The 23,612-nt window shown below is 31.0% G+C and overlaps 1 protein-coding gene across 8 annotated transcripts in view; it reads right to left on the bottom strand.

Moving 5' to 3' along the window:
* Nucleotides 1–23,612, bottom strand: part of LOC142322131 (uncharacterized) — a 391,713-nt gene that overhangs the window by 268,579 nt on the left and 99,522 nt on the right. The window lies entirely within an intron of this gene.

The raw sequence follows: 23,612 nt of genomic DNA, 5'->3' as shown, positions 1-23,612 counted from the left end.
ATTCAATATACTATAAAGAAATATGCGGTCACTAGTTTTTGACTGAGGTAGTTAAGAAAAGACAATTAATTCTACTACATCTGAATTTTAAACTGTCTATAAACCACAAAATACTATCAGTGATTGGTGGTAAATATGAAAACAAACATAATTTAAAAATGAATTAATTTTACAAATAAAGATGCGAGATAAATAATTAATTAATACGTTAATCGCCATAACTTTAATACGTTGGTGACCTGATCGTAATTTACTCATGAAAATAACAAAGCTATTTTCAAATAAAACAAACATCCACGACAAGCAAATTAATAAAACTGAGGAGTGAAATGGTTTCCTGTGTTACCTTCTTCTCAAAGTCAAATATGCAGTTGCCGTATAAGCAAGGTGACCCGCATCAAAATGCAGATCATACTCAACTCTATAAAGTATCTCTTTTACTCCGTTCACCACACATACCGTTTAATGACTCAGAGAAAGCAAGCCTGGGGCCTCTTGCAACTCAGGTATTTTACATGTAAAGCTTATAAAGATCAAATAGTGTTAAACAATAAATTAAGGTACCCCCTTTGAAAAATAGTGTGTTGGATATATTGCTACAACTCAGCATGAGAAATAATTAACTTACATAAATCTAATTAACAAGAACAATAAGGAAATATATTTTTATATAACAGACATTTTTTAATCATGAAAAACATACAAGAAAAATGTAGCACACAGCTCAATAAATAATACATCGATGTAGAATGTAGTACAATGCTAATAATTCAGACCGAATTATGAAACAGGATGAATAAAAAATGGAAGATGGACAAGATTCCAATGTCATCAACCCCGTGCATACTATTTGATGTAAAAAGAACTTGTAGTTGTTTGACTCAACTTATATTGTATTCTTTAACAAGATAATTATTTAGTTTGTAAAAAAAAATTAACATTTTATACACGAACTTTCCATTAAGTAAAAAAATATTTTTAAAGCAAATCTTTATAAGCATTTCTGGACAATTATTTTTAACATCTAATAATATTCAAACGTTAACCAAGGCCAAATGGTATCACATTATCAAACTTTTAATAAAACATATAGTTATAATTACCATCTATTGTAGGAAACTCAAAAAGAAAACACGGGTTCTTTTTATTTTTATAACAAACTTCAACAGTGGTTCTCGATTCAATCTACGTGTATTTTATTTATTTACGTACATGCTGTTCTTCATCAAATGAATTTTTACGATGAATAATAATTCAAAAAAAAAAAATGTATATATATATATATATAAATATCAGAAGTTTTTAATGAAATAAAATTTTATATGTAGTTTTCATTTAAAAAAAAAATGTGTAAATATAATTAATAAGTGTACAAGGAAATCATGTGCTGTCGCAACAGATTTCTTTAAAATGAAAAGTACATACAACTTTATTTCATTAAAAACTTCTGATATTTTTTTTTGTTACTGAATAATTATTCATCGTAATTTTTTATACAAAGAGAGGTTAATAATTAATAAATGAATATATTTAAATGAAAAAAAAAGGTTAAAAAAACGAAGAAGATGAAGTCCCATGTGCCTTTCCCTAAGACCCAATTATTTCATTAAAGTTTTATTTGGATATAACTCTGGAACCATTGAAAATAAGTACATTTATGATATATCATTGAAAAGTTCTTAATGAGAGCTTATTACTGCAGTTAAAAAAAGTCCAAAATCCAAATTGTTTTGGATTTTGGGTTTTTTGGACACTTTTGGTTCAGTCGATTGCAATCAAAAAGGAAGGTGCACCCCTAGATGTTACAACAGTCATAAATCCAAAATTTCAACGATCTACGGCTTATCGTTTTTGAGTTATGCGAGATACATACATACGTACAGACGTCACGCCGAAACTAGTGAAAATGGATTCAGGGATGGTCAAAATGGATATTTTTGTTGAAATCTGGAAACTGAAATTTTTCGCGATTACAATACTTCCTTGTACAGCGTACGATGAGTAAAATACATGAATTTTTGTACTTAACTCCTTCGTATCACATATTTCCCCTATTTTCTAAAAAAAAAAAATAAAAACTAAGATCGTTTTAATTATAAGGATAAAATGATTAAATAAATGGTTGACAATAAAAAGGTTTAATCCACTTTTACATAAATACGTTGTTATCTATAAAAGGAGTACTGAACGTTTTCCATAGTACTTACCCAAAAAAGAAACCAAATTAAATGGCTGTTATTTTCCTGTGAGATTTTAAATCTTTAATAATTTTCACCTTCCGTTAGCAGTATATCATGTTAAAACTATTTTGTAGCATGATATACATAGCAACATGGTATACATAGGTAACATTATAGTGTAGGCAACATGATATACATAGCAAGCAGATAGGTAAAAGTATTCTGTCAAAAATCACCATTCCATTTCTTTTGTTTTTTCTTGACTCAATAGGGTTATGAAATCTCGAGAAATGCAAAACAAAAAGAGGATAAATTCTGTTCGTTCGTTTTGTTGTTTGTTTGTTCATGTGTGTGTGTGTGTGTGTTTGTTTGTGTTTGTGTGTGTTTGTTTGTTTGTTTGTTTGTTTGTGTGTGTGTGTGTGTGTGTGTGTGTGTGTGTGTGTGTGTGTGTGTGTGTGTGTGTGTGTGTGTGTGTGTGTGTGTGTGTGTGTTTGTTTGTGTAATATAATTAATATAATATTATACATATATATTTTTTTTTAAATATAATATTTTTATTTTTAATGTAAATTATACATTAAAAATAAAAATTATTTAAGAAATAAATCAAACTTGAAAAGATAAAAACAATCAATAAACAGTAAACCAAACATTTTCAAGAACCAAATCGACTCTTAGAATTTGCATACGTTAAAAAAGGATAAAATAAATATTCATACTTTACATTAAATTTACTTAGTATCAATCACTTTAAAACGCATTAAAACAGTAAAATATTATTTTTTGTATAAGAAAATTTTTGAATATAATTTTAAATAAATTATTTGGAAATTGTTTGAAGGAATAGCTAATGTATTAAACGCGACGGAAACAATAAGGGTCTTTATACAGGCCGAATTACTCATATTGTGCTGCGCTACGCATAAACAGTTCTATTTACACTCGAGCATCAAATCCAACGGCCGTCGTTGGTGGAGTATTTTATAACATTTCAACTATGTTATAAAATCACCTTAACAGCACTGTCCGAGATGTCATATTCTTTGAACGTTACATGACGTAATAGAAACTGCTTCGACGTCTTACATAATAATTGCTTTAAAGCGCTACAGATAATTACTGCTGATGTTTTACTAATCTAACAATAATTACAGTACGGTAAATGTGCAAATGTTAAAACGAGTTACCTACTCCAAAACCTGTGTTTATAATACCGATATTAAATAAATTTTAACGTTTTGTTAATCTTTATTCCAAAACGTTTAATTTTACTTCATTTTAGCCTGTAATAAATGACAAGCGATATCGGTATTTTAACTAAGAACCTTTGAAGCAAGATTATTACTTCATTATGAGATCTTTTTTTTATTATTATGATTATTTTTAATCTAACTTTATTTTTCAATTACCAAGATCATTACCTTAATAAAATCAAATAATTCTACAGAGCCGAAATAAAACAACACTAAGATTAAATAAATAATAACTGGAAAAATGAAAATTAGTTTGTACTTTTTCGTTTTACGCCTCCCACTTTTTTCGCATTTTTTCACATAAAAATTATTTAATATGTTTTATAATAATTGATGAGTAAAACGTTAGAGAAAACATACTAATATGCTGTTTTATACCGGTCATTTTAAACATTCTTCGTATTAACATATTTTACATATTAAAAATGTAAGTATTTTTGCCTATAATTATAAATATGAAATAATCGAAGTTAACCTACGGTCGTTAACCTAACTTATTGACAGAAATATTTTGATTATTTAAATAATTATTGCAATTATTTATTATTTAAATAATAAAAACATTACTGTTAATTAGCCAAGGTTAGTGAGCGAAGCGAGCATAGGTTAAGTTTAGTTATACTATATTTATAACTTCTCTGCAAGTACCTCCACTGATTTGGAAGAATTCTGCCTCTATTTTACTTTATTTTTGAAAATGAGGACTCGTCCTTTTCTACAGTCATTCCTGGACCACCTACCTTTTTTGGGTTTTTTAATAAATGATCAGTACACACATCTTTCTCAGGTACATTTTTCAATCCGTTATTGGTTCACTTAACAATAATCTACGCTCGCTAATCTTGACTAATATGTAAAATGTTTAAAATGACCGGTAAAAAATAGCATGTTAGTGTGTTTTCTCTAATGTTTTCATTCAATTAATATAAAACGTGCAATATTAGGTAATTTTTATACAAAAACAGTGGAGGGCGTAAAACGAAAAAGTACCAATTAATTAAATCTGTAATCTGTAATAACTGGGATGATACAACGACCTACGCGAAAAGACAAAAGAACAAAAGATCTCTTACAAAAAAATGCGTGTTATTTATTCAGAAGCACGGTAATCTGGAATATTACATAAATTACAACATATTACAATTCAACAAGCCAGATGAAAAACGAGAAAGTTTTTTAAAGCAAATTAACATTAGAATATTTTGGCGTTTGAAAAAATCTGCAAAAATATTCAGCGACTACAAGAGATCAATATAACTTAGAGCTGTTTGTTAACTTTAGAAAGTAATTTAACTCCATTTTAAATAACATTGAGACATTAACCTTCAACAAAGAACGGAATAATTTGCTGTTGTTAATCGAACAACTTTAAAATAGAAATGAGCGTCGTGGCATTACTCAAATCAAACAAGATGCGGCATATGTTTCAAACAATTTCAAATACTTTATTTCGGGGAAGATTATTTCCGAATTAAAATTTGTACATGGATCATGGTAAATTTTGTGTATTTTGAAACACCACAAAGAATTTTGATGTTTAATAATAATTAAAACAAGGTACAACAAAATTACCAGGGGAAAAGAATTTATGTAAATTAGCTCGTGTAACTAATAACAATGCTTTTGAATGCGTGAAACTAGCAGATTATATCTGCATGTAAATACGAATACGCCGTACATGCGTACCATTATACCCATTAAAAAACGGTAATTAGGGAATTCCCGCGATAAGAAATGTGCCTGTGACTCATACAAGGTGGGAACTATTCCCCCAGATAAGAGAAAATGAACCTAAGTTTCCACAACACAAAAAACATTGCTGATAAAACATTTTTTAATCAAAAACACTTAGACCTCGATTCACACGCAAAAAAGATAAATACTGAAACTAAAAAATCGGTCATTTAATAAACCAGTAGTATTGAAAATAAAAATGAGATTTTTAATAAACACAAATCATGTACTCCAAAGAAGCACTTTTTCATACCGATTAATTAAAGTACCGCTTAACACCTTTCAGAGCATTTTAAAATTCTGAAATTACTATTTATGCAAAATTTAATTAAAAATTTTTACGTCAATATAAAAAAAATTTAATAAATAACTTTTAAACAAATACATTTAAAAAAAAAACAATAAATAAATTTATTCAACAGACAAAATCCATCTCTGCAATTCGGCCTTATTATTACACTATAATTCTGAATTACGTAAAAAATAAAAAATACATAAAAGCCAGAAAGAAAAAGTACAAATTATTTACCTTAATTTCTTCCTTGACATGAAATTTTATAAAAAAAAACCTACGCCATCATCATAATAGTATTATTAAACAAAAATCGAACCGACGACCTTGATAATAAATTCAATGTTTTTGTGTTATATCTCTTAATAAGACTGAATATAGAGCAAATAAACACAATATTGTTACGGCGGTTTAAATCGATCGTATAGAGGGCAGAAAGCGCAAGGCAAAGAGCATTGCGGTTAAGCTGCAGTCAAGCAACAAGATGGGAACAAAACATCATGCGATGAGTTTCGTTACACACTAAACTAAAGGCAGTAAAATACCTATTGTAAGTAATCTAACGATGACGTCACACTATGACGATAAGTCATGACATGCGATGTAAACTAAAACAATTAGGTAGCAAGGGGATTATACGCTTCACGGATAAATTTATAACAAAAAAATTATTACGCTTTAATAGTTAACTTATCTCAAGGGCGTAAACACGGTCAAAGGATCTGATGTTTTCCAATAACGTTTGAAAAAAATGATCGGTAACAAATTAGGTAGGTTGTCACTTATATGTAAGTGAGAAGGATAAAAACAGTAAAATTTCCATACAATACGTCACCTTCGAGGCCAAAGGGGGTCATGAAATAGGGGATGGACTGGCGAATTACGGAATTCATGATTTCAGAATATAACATATATCCTACTTTATAAAATACATATTAAAAAACATTATAAAAATTTTGTGTAGCGTCGTTATATAAAGATATTTTTCAATAGTGAACAAAATAGAATACAAAATATCAAAGAAATTTAAAAAATATAAACATGTTACAGCAGCTTGAAAAAGAAACTATAATAATAGTAACAAAAACACCATTAAAAAAACAAAAATAAAAATTTGATCATAAATTTAATAATGTTGCTTTCATTTTATAATAATTTATTGAACAGTTTCTACTTTTTTTTTAAGTTAAGAAGTTTGTTATTTTTTTCTGCACTGAAAAGTAGTAAATAACATTCTACGGCATGGCAACGAATGTGTCGCAATGCTACAAAACTTCATCAATTTGGTACACCTTTCTGTTTATCGTACCACCACCTGATACATTTTTCTGCGTATTTCATAAACTACTTTGTACGTTACAACATTTTTCCAAGGAAAACTCCTCACACTCGTCCTCTATAATTTCTTCAATAAAATTCTTTAAAAACAATTATTTTTTACATAAAATCTTTTACCCAGTGTCCATTGTGCCCTTCTCCGTTTATTTCGTTAAGACCTCATTTGATATGTTTTTAGTCTCATACACGTATATATATTTTGTTATTTTATTCCGTCATGAAATCACAGATTTTCGTAAACATGCCTATTTTTAAAAACAAATGACGTCATTTTATAAACAATATAATATTTAAATTTATAAACAATGTTCACCGGCTAAAGGTTTTAATTTTTTTTTTAATAGTACCAATATTAGTATTTTGTTTATCATTACAGAAAGAAATGAAGAAGAACAAGATTAAGAAACAACGTTTTAAAAACTTTAAGCCAAAAAAAAATAAGAATATTTTCTTTTCAATTTTGTTTACACATGAATATGACTGAAAATAACATACGAGTATATAGACATACACTTTCAGGTGGATAACAAGTTTATTATAAATAATAAAAATAAATTATTATTTATTATTTATTCATACGATAATGACAAACAGGCTTACACCCAATAATGATGAATGCTAATGAATTTTTTAGCTGTGAAAAATGCCATCCCTGACAGAGTCAAATTCGGAACTTTTAGATGAAAGATAGAAACATTAACACCCCAATGCGTAGATCGGAATAATAATGATAATAAACTACACAGGCCGAGTATTCTTGAATGTAATTAGACCATGTGTAAAGAATAGTAAGTATATTTGACTTTTATTAGATTATAATTGAATCTAATTCCATTAATCTTGGGTGGAGACTCATAGTTAGCTCCTGTAACTCAACTAAGTGCTAGTAGTTTGTTTCTGGTGCAACCCGAAGTTCTTTTCAAAAATAAAAACAAAAAATCCAGGGCATGTCCGCATCGAGTTACTTATTTGGAAAAGAGTTACTTATTTGGAATAAAGTTGTGTGTCTATACACTTTCAATTTGAATACAATGAAGATTTTAGAAGAACAATACCATTCGTCAATCCCATTAATTCCTTTAAGGGCGAGGTTGTTCCTTCAGGAAATCTGTACCAGTTCTCGGATAGCTAATTAAATTTTAGAAAAAAGTAAATTGCTGTTTTAACACTCATTTAAGGTTATCCAAACTCAACATCAACAATGTGTTCAAGCCATCTAGATCTGGATAAGAATTCCTCGGTATACTGAAAGATTTGAATTATCCTCAAAATGGGGGGCTAATCGTCTGCCAGTCCTACAAAAGCAGTTCTTTTTTGACTACACCGTCTTTCTCTTATTCTTGAACCTCTTCACCGTTCAAATTCTGACTGTGGGTTTTAACCCCGCTGGACTGGATCCATGCTAAGGATCCATGAAAATTTGTAGAGCATCCTCAGTGTGATCTGCCGGAAAGATTACACCTGTGTTGAAGAAGAACTATGGGTGATCAACGCATATATCCGGTGACTGTTGCCCACCTAGTGATTTCACAATAAATTAATGCCTGAAGTACAGGCATTAATCTATCACAAAACAACAAAAAAACATTTTTTCCATCGGGTCTTTCCCACTATTCATTGTTCCCATTTGTTCATTTTTTATTGTTTTTCCTTGGATATTTTTGTTTTTATTGGTTAAAAATGTACCTAATAATCTGTTCTATAAAAATAAAAAAGTAAAATAAAATAAATAAACAATACAACAGCTGTTTGACCTAAATTTTTGATTGGATTAATTTATTTATACTTACCATTGTAAAACATCAATAAATAATATAAACAACATTTTATTATACGACTCCTATCTCAGTATGCATTTCCGTAAAGATCTAATCTACCTAGTACGTACAGAACTAGAAAACAACTACAAACGAAGAACTCAATAGAATAAAACGACAGAATCATTATTTAATATGAAATTTAAATAATGAAAAAAAAGATAAATACTTTTTTATTGTTGCAATCTATGAGTTTTAGTTATTTTATTTAGTATTATTTTTTCGTTGAGTAATTTGATTCATAGCTTTAAAAGAGATAAAGCTGAACAGTATGATAATGGAGAGGTAATCTCTTAATCGCTCCGACGTTTTAGCTGATATTACACCAATCGCTGTAAAATATATAAATAAGATTTCCTTAAATGTCATGAGATTGACATAAGCACTAAACTGTTAGACAGACATCAGCGGCTTTCTACAGATGGAAACATTAATTTCATATTAAAAATTAAATTACAGAAAACGTTGTGTAAATGTTATTTTTGTCATTTTTCCTAGTAGCATTCGATATATTCAACACACCAGAAATTATTCTATAAATCTTTCAACCGTTTTAATGAAGGAAACGAAAATTAAGAATTTCAGATAGCCGGTCTTCGAGATAAGCTGTTGTCGCTTATTTTTCATAAGTATAAAATGAATGAAAATACATTTCTTAAAAAATCTTATCGGCTGAATTCAATTTTTTAACTAATTGATTTAACTGTATGTTCTGCCTTTCCTAGCACTGTCACTAGTAGTTAACGCGTTTAGGATCGTAGTTGACGCGTCAAGTCAACTACTAAGTGGAGTACCTCCATTATAAAAACTACTTTTAAACATTGAGTCTTCCTAGGTTGAGATCGTCAAATATATAGCGATTTTAAGTTCCTCCCACTCACCATTCCTACTGTCATGGCGTCTTCTGCTTTGCCCTGCCGAAATTATGTAACCTTGTCGGTTACATAATTTCTTTTTGATTCTTCATTTTAACAATTTAAAATTTTTAAATATTACATCGGATTGATTTTTTATATGTTCATTAATTATCTCCGGTAATTAATTGTAACTTAAATATTTTAATTTTAGCTTTCAATTTTAATTTTAGATTGAATATTTCCACGTTTTCTACAGTATTTAAAGTTTTTCCTTTTTTTGCATAATTTAATTTTTAAAACTTTAATCCGATTGAAAAGAGGTCATGACGATAGTGATGGGAAGTGGGAGGAGCTTAACATCATTATTTATTCCACGATCCCAACTCAGGAAGACTTAGTGCTAAATATATTTCTGAGAATGGAGGTAAAACGCGTCAACTACAAATGTTAGTGCCAATGCTAGGAAAGGCAGAGAATAAGACTCAAGTCAATTATCATAATTCTAGCGGAAATATAAAATATTGTAGAAATTTCAATTTAACTATCTTAGCAGTAACCTTTTATAGAATCTGTCACACAATTTATACGACCAAGACAGGTCCTTCAGAAAATCACTAAACATACTTCTACACCAGACTAGTAGCGTTTTAGTATTTTACCTGGAAGGTTCCAGATGTGAAATCTGATGAAAACGCAACTTTTCAAACGGTACAAGTATTTCATACCCGAGCACAAACATTAGAGCCGGTGCGGTGAATCTATTAAAAGAAGTCCAACAAAGAAAGATATAAAGAACAAAGAGATAGTCGGTGATCTGCACGACTTAATTCAAGCGGGTACATACTTATTTCAGATTAGATATAAATGTTAATAACCTAATAACGCAAATGTACGGTAATCTTGTTGAATTCAATTACTTTCTCTACAACAATAATAATAATTTCATTAGATTTTTATAGCATTTTACAAAATAAGATGGCGATTATATAATTATCCACTTTATAACAAATTAATTAAATTACTATCATTGCAACGATTTTTTAAATTATTTATTTCTATTCTCAGTTCAAAAAATAACGAAAAACGAAAACAGTTAATCACGGATAGGTTAATAAACAATGTTTTCTCAATTAACAGAAAAGAAAACCCGGACTCTTCAATCGTTCGAATGATTCAGAGTTCCGTTACGCTACAAATGTCTTGACATAATTTATTTTTTTGTCGTTTAAAACCATCCCCTTTCCGTTTTCATTATTTCATTCATTGTATTTTAATTTTATTTTACTAGCTAATATCCTTTGCTGCTGAAGTAATTTTAAATCGATTACAATAACATTAAATTTATAGTTCATTAAGAGTAACCGTAATTTTCTTTAGTCATTACATTCTCTTATCTCTTCTTAATTTGAATTTACATACTCTTACTCTCTATTTACTAACATTTAAATTAATATTACGGTAATTTAATAGCTTTCTAATTTAATTGTATTTTGCAAGCGAGCATCACTTGCCAGTGCATGTCGTTAAACAGTATATTATCATTTTAATCATACACACGCGCACGCGCGCGCACACACACTTGCAGTTTACAACTCAAAAAAACAAAAGAGCATTTGTCTATTCAATTCAAAAAATTAAACATGTATTTACGGGTACAACAATAATAAAGTCTAATACACAAAAAAAGAACCTCTTCTTTTCTGTTTAGCTTCTGGAACCACCGTAAGGTATTACTTCGGATGATGAAAGAGGATATGTATGAATGATGTGTAGTCATGCAAAATCTCAGGTCGACCATCCCTGAGATATGTGGTTAATTGAAAATTAACCAGCAAAGAACCCCACGATCTATTACTCAAGTCCGTATAAAACTGCCTTTACTAGGATTTGAACCTTAGAACTCTCGACTTCGAAATCAGCGGATTTGCGATGACGAGTTCACCACTAGAACCAACCTACACTTTTTAATATATCTTTAAATCACGTTGAGCTTTAATACATTCGAAAATGGTGCGAAAAAACAACGGAACATCGGGCATTTCTCATTACCCACCATTTTTCAATCGTTGCAGTTCCTTCGTACGTAATTACCATCCTAGAAACTAAAATGCAAGAAAAATTATCCAATCCAAAGTATGGCTACAGGCAGCGGATGCATTCCACTCATATTCCTATGAAATCAGATTATTTTTACCCGAATGAGAGCAGCACAGTATGGGTCAACAAATCAACGTTAATTAGCTGCTAAATATGTACTGCAACAAAAGTACAGTTTCTGTTAGAACATAAAAAAAATATTACCACAGTACAAATGCAGATTCTTTAAAAAAAATTATAATCTATTTTGTAACACGAAGAAGTATTCAAATGAACAATAAACCAGACGGCGGTGAATACAGACTTTAAATTACAGATTATATTTTTAATTAGGAATTACTTTTTTTGTCCCCTGATAATAACAAAAAGTAACCAAACAAAAAAACTATTTTAGGAAAATTTTAAATTCATTTTTTATGATCAGTAATATGATGGGGAAACCTTTTTATAAAAAAAAGTCCTCACACCAACATTTATCCTTAATTTTCATCAAAGAGTATGTTATAAAATTATACGGTAATGGTATAAAATAGCAGAGAAATATGATCGCCAGTTATTAAAAGAATTTAAAGATTTTGACTGATCCGAGTTGGATTTGAAACGCTATCTTCTGTATTACGGCCTGCTTTAATACACGATTTATCTCATCATTTCAGACGACAAACAGACCTTTTTCAGTCACACAATAAAACAGCTAGAAAAAGGAGTAATAATAAAACGAAATAAATATGAATGAACAAAAACGTAAAATCGTACATTACTTAAACACACATTCCACAATTTTCTCTTCACAGTTTTATAACAAAAATTATATAAACTTATACACACATATATATATAATGATAATTATGTATAATAATATTGTATTTTATATACAATGTATAAATATACACTGTACATAGCTATATTTTATATTATATATATATTTCTTTGTATACATATAAAGAGAATTTGCAGGTGGTGACTCATTAAGTGAGGGGTAATAGCCCTTGGTTGACATGGAAAACTTTATGAAAAAGATTGATTTATTCTTCCTTGTATATAATTTTCAATAAGGTTATTGAAAATTCTTATAAGAAATCAAAAAACACGTTTGGGCGTAACCGCGTCAGAAACACAAACAGACGAAAGGTCGTCAGGATCTAATTTTGGTTGGTCATTTAATATTTTTAATTTGCCTCTACGCTATAGCAAAGCTACAGCTGTAGAAAGGAAAGTATTATAATCGGTCCAATTTGGGTATATGCAGTTGTCACCAGATAGTTATGTTTTGACACCTAAGGAACCCAAAAAAAAACCCAAAAACCGAATGAAAATTTTCTGGAGGTTCGTATGTACGTGTGTGTGTTCGGTGTAGCGCTCTAAATCTCCAGATTTGGAGTGTACCTCCAGATTTAGAGTGTATCATCTTATATCTGCAGAGCTACTCGACCGATTTTGACCAAACTTGACTAGATTACTTCTACATATAAGGCATTGATGTAATTAAATTTTCAACTTAAAAGGTCAAGGGGGCGAGGGTGTAGAGCAAGGTCACCCTCAGTATCTCTAAATTTCGCCTAATTAAAGTCTTATCTTTCTTAGCCATGTTTGTTAACAATTAAAAAATAATAATATTTGCAAAAACATTTTAAGGCTAAGTGAGTATACTGCATCATTAATGCCCCCTCTAGCCCCAAACAGCATTGACGTACAGCTGCTGTAGTAGTCTCTTTTTTCTGTTCAGCCTCCGGAACCACCGTAAGTTATTACTTCAGAGAATGAATGAGGATGACATGTATGAATGTAAATCAAATGTAGTCTTGTACAGTTTCAAGTAGACCAAATCTGAGATGTGTGATTAATTGAAACTCAACCACCAAAGAACACCACAACCTAGTATTGAAATCAGAAAAGTAACTGTACTAGTTTGCTATGTTGTAATGTCATAGGTGACCGGTATAATTAAATAAATGAACAATATTAAAAGTGTTTAAAGTAGCCACTAGTATCGCCACACCCGCGCGAATGAAATACGGTATGCGCGCGCTGTAGTTACAATCATTGAATTAAATAAACGAAAAAATATTATATTTAAATAAAATGATAAATATTTTTAATTAAGTTATGTGTATAAACCGTCCGTCAGAAAATAGCCGCGTGACGGAAAAGTCCTACAACTGTGTTGCCAGTTTTTTTAATTTATATTCTATCGACATACCTTTAAAAAACATAATTCATTTAGCGGTAAAGATTTTAATAGGGAAAAATAATGATATTATTAACATGCAGTTCCAAAAAATGGTACAGTACAGACATTCGATATCACGCACACAAAATATTGCAATGTGAAGGAAGGAAGACGGGACAATTGTACCACTTGATTTCTCCTATGCAGATTCACCGCCTCTTAGCAGATTAAAGTTTTGGAGGAAACAAAGCACAAGACCGAGACTTCGATTTTAAAGTTTTGGACAACATATGCCGACTTACTAAGGACGGTCAGGACTGAAGTACAGGTGCCTGAGGCGATGGAGATTCTGTCTATCCAGAAGTCAGGGGAAAAGATGGAAATCAAGGTGAAGGAAAACAGAAGTAAAGCCGGTGAATTTAAGCAGATGCTTGCAGCTGCGTTAAAAGAGGAAACCATCTGGACCTGGTCGAGGATGGTGGCCCTCCAAATTTGTGACCTGGAGAGATATTGAGATTCAGAACATTGTCAGGGGACTCGTTGTGATGGCTGAACAGGAACTGCCAGAGGATCTGCAGATTTCTTTGAGAACCGGCTATGGTGAAACAAGGATTGCCGTTTGCCGTCTGTCGGCGACACTGGCTGCGGCTACCGTGCAGAGGGGAAGGGTGCGAATCGGCCTAGTGTCATGTAGGACCAGTATCGTGGACCAACCCTTGAAATGCTTTAGGTGCCTGGAGGCCGAGCACACAGCGAGAATTGTTGGACCGTATTGAAAGTACTGCATGACGATTAAGATTGTTCAAGTTAATCTTGTTGCAAGTGACACGATGGACAGCTATGTAGCGGAGATGGGTACCAACATGTATTCATCTCTGAACCCTACACTCCCGGTGCATGGCGGGAGTGGATGACCTCTGCGAATGGGTGTGCGGCAATTTGGATATGCAGTCCCCTTCCCTTCCAGAGGTTTACCGAAGGAGGGGCTTTGTGAGGGTGAGGGTTGGCAGGATATTTCTCTATTCCTGATATCTCTCACCCAACATTTCTATCGAGCAGTATAACGAAGCTTTGACCTCACATTCGAGAGATCTTGCCGCCCACCGGCCGGCGTGGTTGGCAGGGGACTGCGACGCATGGTCGACGATATGGGGATCGGCTACAACGGATCTGCGCGGCTGTTGGCAGAGACCACCACAGAACTAGACATAGTGTGCTTAAACAGCGGAGATGTTCATACATACAGAAGAGGGATCTCAGGGTCGATTTTGGACGTTATCTTTGCCTCTACAACTTTGATTGCAAAGAATCGAGACTGCAAAGTTTATGAAGGATACACGGGAAGCGATCACTAAGCGATAACCTTTACGTTATCTAACTGCAGGCCTTATGGAGATGGATGACCTGCAATGAAGGGCTGCAGTGCTAGGGAACTGAACCCGTGTGCCTTTTCCGAGAGGCTGGATCTCCGGGCTGTGAGTGAGGCTTCCACTGCAGAAGAAAAGGCTACACGCTTGGTCAACTCGCTGACAAGTGCGTGCGACCAAAAGTGCTCCCCCGTAGGTACAACTGAAGAAGCCACCCACCAGTTTATTGGCGGACGGCTGATATTGCAGCAAAAAGAAGGGAAAGGGAAAAAGAAGGGAAGGGCGTCGCTGAAGAAGATCGAAGGGGGCTACAAGTCGAAGAGTTCCTGGGCGGAGGACAGGGCTGTGACCGAGAGTCTAGGGGCCCTCCGAACTTGTGGAGGTCAACTGGACTCACTGAAGCCATGGTCACTGCCATGGTGTTGGGCGAGTGTGTGCGTGTTGTCAGTGGCGTGTATGTGTACGATAATTAGTGTGTTGTCGTGAGCGTTTTCGTGTTCATTTTGTGATGACCGATTGTGAATGTGGGCGTGTCTCCCCTCCTGAAGTAATTCTCTATAACGGTTTTCCAGGAGGGGGCTGCTGGGAGTGAAGGTTTAGTCGGCTGTGCGCAGGTATACTACGCCCATGGTTATAACTGGCGGAACCTGTTAGCGAGCCCGACACTGCATAGACGCCCGTAAATGGGGTTCCTCCACCTCATTAAAAGAAAAAAACCTTTCCGTGTCAAATAAAAAATCATACGAAAAATTCCCATACAAAGGGGTAAATTAATCTGTTGCTCTACTGCTGTAAAGAAGGCATATCCCGTGCTTTCTTACGACAGTAAACGCATATGAAACTCGTAGGATACAAGGGATTATATTGTTCTCCTAAAATGCTTTTCTCCTACGGTAATTATGTTCACTATACATTCTATTCCTATAAAAAAAAAAATTGCAGACGAAATTTATAAGTTTGAATATTAACTGGACTTCGTTGCGCTTAGCATAATGATTAACGACAGTTTATTCGGCTCAGTTTAAAAGACAACAGGAAATAAATTCACCTAATAATAAACCTGCGGCGTGGTAACTTATTCTTGGGAATCGCGGTCATATTCGAGAATAACTGCAGTTTCACGACAGGTCGCCGATAACAATAACGGCAACGGGACTAAAATGAAATTATTCCTATCATAATATAGACGAGAAGTAAAAATATAAACCCGCTAATAATTCGTTTCCACTCGAACGGAAATGCGGCTTAGAAAAGCTGTAAATTCTGTCAATAACTCGACGGATTTAAAATAGGTAAAAGTTTTCCTCAGATATTTATAACCTTACAATAAACCACAGCTTGACAGTCAGTCTATTCTGATACAGATTAACCGAATACCAAAAGCAAATTACACCGATAAACGTCAAAATTAAATTTTACTTCATAAAACATAACTGAAGAATAATTAACGGTAAAAATGAATAAATAAACAAACCGCGCACATTAATAATATCAAAATAATATATCATAAAATCGAAATATCCTAGCTTAAATAATTAATTATAAAACCGCAATTAATTATCTTATATACACAATATTGCATTACATTATCTAATATAATAACAGAATAAAATACTCGATAGACCGCAACATAAAAAACTAAAATAAATAATATTATTTTAAAAATAAAGATTACAGTAAAGCAATTTAAGAGAAAATACCATGTTAATAATGACATTTGTAACTACAGCAATACGTTTAATTTTCATTTCACGAAAGATAAATTGAAATAGGTGGGATATATTAAAATCTATTTATAAATAAATTAAAAACAAAAATAATACATTATTAGGTTTATATACACACTTGCATAAGTACACAGACTAGAAAGCATAATACATATATATGTATACACATACATTATACTTTCCAGTCTGTGAAAACGAGTTCTCAAATGAATTATCAGATTGTGGTTTTCCATAAACAGATTTCCTATATAATAAACTTTAATTCATATAACTACTGTACGTTGCTACTGTAGGGCCTACTTAATAAAATAATTTTAATAGATCATTTCCTTGAGAAAATCACGCGACCATCAAACGTTTCGTTGACTTCATATAAAAAACTTTCAGCAGCAAAAGCGATATTATAAATGAATTGCCTGAATAAGATAAAAATACATTTAGCCCACAAAACTAACGATGTATAAATAATACAATAAAATAAACGCTTTAAATATTTTTATTATTAAAAAGGTACTAAAAATTTTACTAACTCGTCTACGTAATTATCAAGGAGAAAACATTATTCTTTTTCTTTTTTTTCATTTTGGGAGAAATAAAGATTAATGTAATTTATATTACTAGCATTTACAACTCTTTATTTAGCTACTACTAAAATTAATGTAGACATTGCATTTTTCTAGACGGATAATGGTAAATTATTTATTTATTATTTTACGCATTTAAATGGAACATCAGTTTTTATTTTCACTTTTCAGTCACAATTTAAAAAAAAATGTATGTAGTGTAATTTGAGATCATAATTAGCATTTATTCAGAATCTTAAATTTACAAACAGCACCAATTCCCGACAAAAATACAGCTACTTAGCATTTTCTTTAAAAATTAGGATTTTAATTTTACCGGCTTTTTTAAATGGACATGAAATAAAACTATAGACTGCGAGTAAAACTCACTTGATCTAAGAGATAAACGACTGAAAAAAAGAAAATTTCTTAAAAATTCGAGATCATAACGCGTAGCTTTCCAGCTGTTTAAATACTGATCTCTTTGATAAAGAAATATAGATGTAGAATTCGTACCTCATATTGAATTTTTATGCGTATAAAAATAAATAAACTGGATAGTATAATAAATAAAAAGTAAAAAAGCAATAATTGAAATAAAGCGAAAAAATTAAGTCAATAAAATAATGAATTTATAAAATTAAATTAAGTGGAAAAAATTGATTTTTCTAAAATATGGTTCAGGCCCTAACTGGAGCAATTCTAGTCAATGTTAGGAAGATCATTTCGGTAATTTTTTCTTCTTTGCCCAACATTCTCTCATTCTTTTAGACCTCTGAAATCTCTGTTCGTCAGTGACATTGTAATTTCTTTGTTCGAAGTTCTGAATTTTAATTTTTTTTTCTTGATTTTAGGGATAATTATTTTTCCCTGATCAAAATCTGTCTTTACATAAGGTATTTTATTTCTTTTAGCCACTTGTTTTTAACTATATTTTTTTTGTAGGTAGGTTAGTAGTTCTTAAGGCCTTCTTCTAGGAGCCTTACTAGATTACTATAGAAGGAGGCTATTCTTCTTTTCCTCAAAATGTTCAGTAAGGATTCGTTTTCTTGATATACAATTTCATTAGTAAGAAGTCGATATTTTCCATCTACTCTATGCTTTTTTCGTTATTAGAATTCTTCTTTCCACTTCTTGGAGTTCTTCCGTTCTGTTTTTGCTTCTAAGATTGAATAGTGTTTCACATGTACTTCTGGTCGTGTTACTGCGTTGTAGTGTCTAATTTTTGTCTTTATCGAGAGGGACTTCTTTTTGTAAATGGGTCATAATAGTTTCTGTGCAAGTCTGAGTTTAAAAATGGATTTTAATAAAACAAAAAAAAATTAATTACAACAGCTGGTAGTTATTCGAACTGGCGATGCACTCCTTGTACTATTTTGTATAATACAAAATTCCAGGAATTCAAATCAAAGGCGCAGTTACTCTTTCATTAATTGTATTACTACCTATCTACGGAAAAAATTGAGATTAGCTTTTAGGGTAGAAATGGAATCGACTAAACACGCAGTCCCTGTAGTACAATATAGGGAATTAAATACAGAGTGAAGGTACAGAATGTATCGTAAGGCTGAATATCACTTACATTTCGATGGTACGCTGATGTGCAGTTTTATAGTCGGCTAAGGTACGAAGTCAACGGTAAACGCTTCAAGTCAACTCCTCATCCCTAGAAAGGCTTTTGATTACGGATTCTAACAGACAAGTTGATCTTAACTATTTATACACGTTTCTGTTACATAATAATAAATAAAGAATATATATACTTTTAAAGGAATCCCTACTAGTCTAATGAAATTTATAACATTCTTAGTATACAGTATATTAATAATACAATTCCATCGTAACTACACTTTTTTTTAGGATAAGGTTTAGTTAAATACATTTTCAATTAAAAGATTATCAAAAGGAAAAGATTACCGTTACTTGTAACTAATCATTTATGATGATAAAAACAAGAATATAATGGTGGGAGAAGGGGAAAGACAAGAAAAAAGTAGAATAACATAAAGGAAAACATTTAAACAAGAGTATGGACATAAAGAGAATAAGAAAAGAAAAGCAAACATTGCAACGGAATATTTGATTGGAAAAAACAATTCGTATTAATAAGGCAATATATACTTTAATTATATTCGTTCATCACAGATACACAGCAGAAATAAAGAATACATCGAAGACTCGGCAAGTAAGCAGAAATTGCATTTTTAATGTACCTTGCAACCATTTTGATCGTAATATAAAATTCCGTTATCAGATTTTAACTCGCTTTTAAACGTGATAATTTCGTGACCTACCTATCTGCTTTGAAATTATTTTCAATCGCTCCATCTCAAAGGAGACTCAACTGTACAGACCGACTTCAATCAGTCGATAAATCGATCGCATCGATTTATTATGACATCAGAGGATCAATCGAAACGTAGAAAAGGTTTCACAAAAATTAAAACACACAACCGAACTTTCAGTTTTAATAATAGATAAGGATTACAAAGTACATACAAGTAAAATAATTTTACATGAAATATGTAATATAATGAACAATGAGGATAGTGTTAAGTGTGATAAGTCGTTAAATCAATGGACAACAAAAATAATAAGACTTATTTTAAAGGAAATAATTATTTTTACTATAAAAAAGGAAAACACCCAATACATATACTAGTACACCGATGTATATATATCGTAGGCAAATTGAAAAATCAGGCTTATTGTAAAGAGCCTACGACATTTTGCAACGCGTCCGGCAAATTGGAAAATTATCTAGCAATTTCTAATCAGCCTGATATTTTTCAGGCTTATTGTAATGAGCCCATACAAATTTAGGCTAATTAGAGAATGTGCAATTGTTTGCCCATTAAAGAGAAATATAGGTTAATAGTGACCCAATATAAGCATTATTGCTTATAATTATAAATGTACGAGTAGATTATATTTATCATTTCTCTGCAAATAACTCCAAATACCCACTGATTTGCAGCAAAGAAATGTGCAAAGAAATAAGCCTGATTTTTCAATTTCCCTAAGACATAATTTTTATTTTTATTAATAATTTTTATTTAAGTGCAACTATAACACAAAGATTTCCATTCTTATAAAAGTTAAAAAATCTTCTTTCGGTCAAAAAAAAAGCTTTCATTAATCTTAGTAATTATACTAAAGAAATACGCATACTTAAAAAAAAAAAAAATAGTGAAAAATTGTAAATAAAAAAAACAGAAAAAAACGAAAGTAGTTTCAAGTGACCTGGATGGAACCTTTCTTGAATAGTTAACCAATATTACGCGATGAATCCACTCCTCATATCGGAATACTGTTTCTGGACAGATTTATTTTCATACATTTTTCTATTAAAAACTCGATACTGCATTAGTATGATATTTCTTTAACAAATTTTATCTAAAATATTTGATTTTTTAAATTTTGTCCAATAATATATAAAACTGTCTAAAAGAGTTAAAAATATAGTACACCACAGAACAATCGGTTATATTTCATCCCAGTTGTAGAAACAGTTTTTTGAGAAATTTTCTGAAAAATGCTTGCATTTAAAAAATATTAAATTATATTAATTAACATTTTATATAAAATCGTAAAAAACTGTTTAAAGCGTAGAAAAGAATTTAAAACAAGAAATTGAAAAGCTTTGAAAAATGCGGTCACTGATCATGCGGTCATACAAATGTAAAAGTATTCATTTTTCATAATGGAAGTTTGTTTACTGGGAATGTATCTGTACAATTACATCTTTGAATTTCAATTATTAAAGCTTTTAATTTAAGTGCGCCATTCTGAGAGAAGTAAAAACCAAACAATATATTATTATTTAATTTCCTAATGTGCAGGTTGCAATCTATTCAACAAATCAACAATAAGCGATCCCCTCAAGGCCCAATGAGATGAGGATAATATGTACGACATATACATTTGATGTAGTCTTCTACAGACTCAGGCCGACTAATCCTGAATCGTGTGGTTAATTGAACCCTAACCACCAAAGTACACCGATATCCACTGTCAAGTATTCAAATCCGTATAAAAGCTACTAACTTTTACTAGAATTTTAACCTCAGAAACTTCGACTTCGAAAATGAGCTTTTAAAAAACTGATTTTGCGACAAGTTAACCACTACTAGATCAGCCCGGCTGGCTCAAAACAATATAAGAATTTTTTTTTTTTTTTGAATGCGTAAAGAGCGTTCGATTAGGTTGATTTTTTCCTTATAAATTATATATATATACTCTGTATTGCAGCAATTCTGTTATCACAACGGAAATTATAAGAAATGCTTTAAACTTTGTCAAAACAGTATAAAGATTAATTTTTAACATATTTTAAACCTTCTAGTAGGGTTTAATTAATTATTTTATTAATTTAGATTGATATAACAAAATTATTCGACTAATAATATAAAAATAAATATATACGGTAAAAAATATATATTTATTTTTTATAATTTTAATATACGTATAACAACATAATAAAAAAAAAACAGTTATAATATCCGATGCAGGTTATTGCTTTCAACATTATTTCCCTTTTTAGAAGAAATAAAACTGGATGTTACAAGTCATCGCAGCAGAAACTATGAAGCGGTAATCGAATAAAATAACGTCATGATAACACCGCATTATTTCAGGTAACCACTACGATTTAAAACATAATTCGTATAACTGAGAATCGTTTCCGTTAGATAAAAAGCTTACAGGTGATCCCGTTCCGCCGCTCTGGTCAGCTTCACTTGTGTCCAACAGTGAAAAGAATAAAATAATGTTATAAAAACTAAACATGGGATGTTTCTTACTTTCTACTTTTATATGCGTATCCATAACGTTTACTTATGGCCTTTCTAATGCTTTAATTAGTTCAAATTATACTTTACAAGAATGCATTTTTAGAACAACGATTTGATAAATAAATCTTAATATTACAAGTTTTATTTATTTAACAAAATCATATATTATTTATTTTTCAGGTTTCGAAGTCGAATGAATCTTAAATTACAGATATTAGCATTTCAAAATATTATCGATAAATTATTAAAACTTTCATTTTAAAACCAAAAGGAATATCCGCTTAAATTTTCCACACAAAACATCTTGTGGTACTTACGTATTAACGCCACCGCAGCTACAGCTTTATTTAAAAACTAGTAGTCAATCGGATTTCGGTGGAAAATGAACACAGTCTCTTTATTAATTTTAATAAATGGTTATATATATTTATTTATTTTATAAATATAATTTAACCAAACTTAACCTATGCTCGCTTCGCTCGCTAACCTTGACTAATTAACACCGTAATTTTTTGAGTATTTATTTAATAAATTCAGTAATTATTGCAATTATTTATTATTTAAACATTCAAAACACTCCTGTTAATTAATCAATGTTAGCGAGCGTAGGTTAAGTTTGGTTAAATTATATTTATAAAATAAATAAATATTATAAATAACCATTTATTAAAATTAAATAAAGAGACTGTTTTGAATCTATGTTACTCTATATCGGCCCATTTTCCACCGAAATCCGATTTGACTACTTTGTTTTTAAATAAAGCTGTAGCTGCGGTGGCGTTAATACGTAAGTACCCATCTTGTTCTGTAAAAAAAATTATATCCTTTATCACAAAGAAAAGTATTAATATTTTGTTCAACACCCCGTAAATTACCTAAGAAGAAATAATGTAATAATGTACAGTGTAGATTCATTTCCAGGAGTGAAACTCAGTTTAAAGTAAAGTTAAAGAAAAAACAACAAAGTTGATGAAAACAAAAAGATGATGTTTTACTAAACAAAGAAGACATCAAAAGCCGTCTAGCACCAATCCGGAAACCGTTTATGTAGAAATATGTTAATTTTTTTATGTTAAACATTAATTTAGAATTAGCGAACGTACGGGCGATAGGGAAACCAAAAGAATAACAAATTTTAAAAGCGGTTTTAAATAGAACGGTGAAAGATACACGGGAAAAGAATTGAAGGTGAATTACGAAGTTTCCGGTAAAATCATGTAAAAAGATGGACGATCGGTTCTTGTCCTTCTACTTGTGTCCAAAGTTGGGCGAAGTGAATTTAACTCTAGAAACAAATGTAGCGAATAAAACGGTAAAGAAAGACAAAGATTAAATAAAATAAAACAGTTAAATGCGGATACAGGATATAAGTGTTAATCGAAGGGTATGACAGGGGATTCCTTACTATTCTAATATAAAGGATT

This window comes from Lycorma delicatula, chromosome 3 (assembly GCF_047948215.1).
Source record: "Lycorma delicatula isolate Av1 chromosome 3, ASM4794821v1, whole genome shotgun sequence".
In the NCBI taxonomy this organism is placed as follows: Eukaryota; Metazoa; Arthropoda; class Insecta; order Hemiptera; family Fulgoridae; genus Lycorma; species Lycorma delicatula.
Note: the sequence above shows the minus strand (reverse complement) of the source record. Positions and strands in the feature narration are given on the sequence as shown.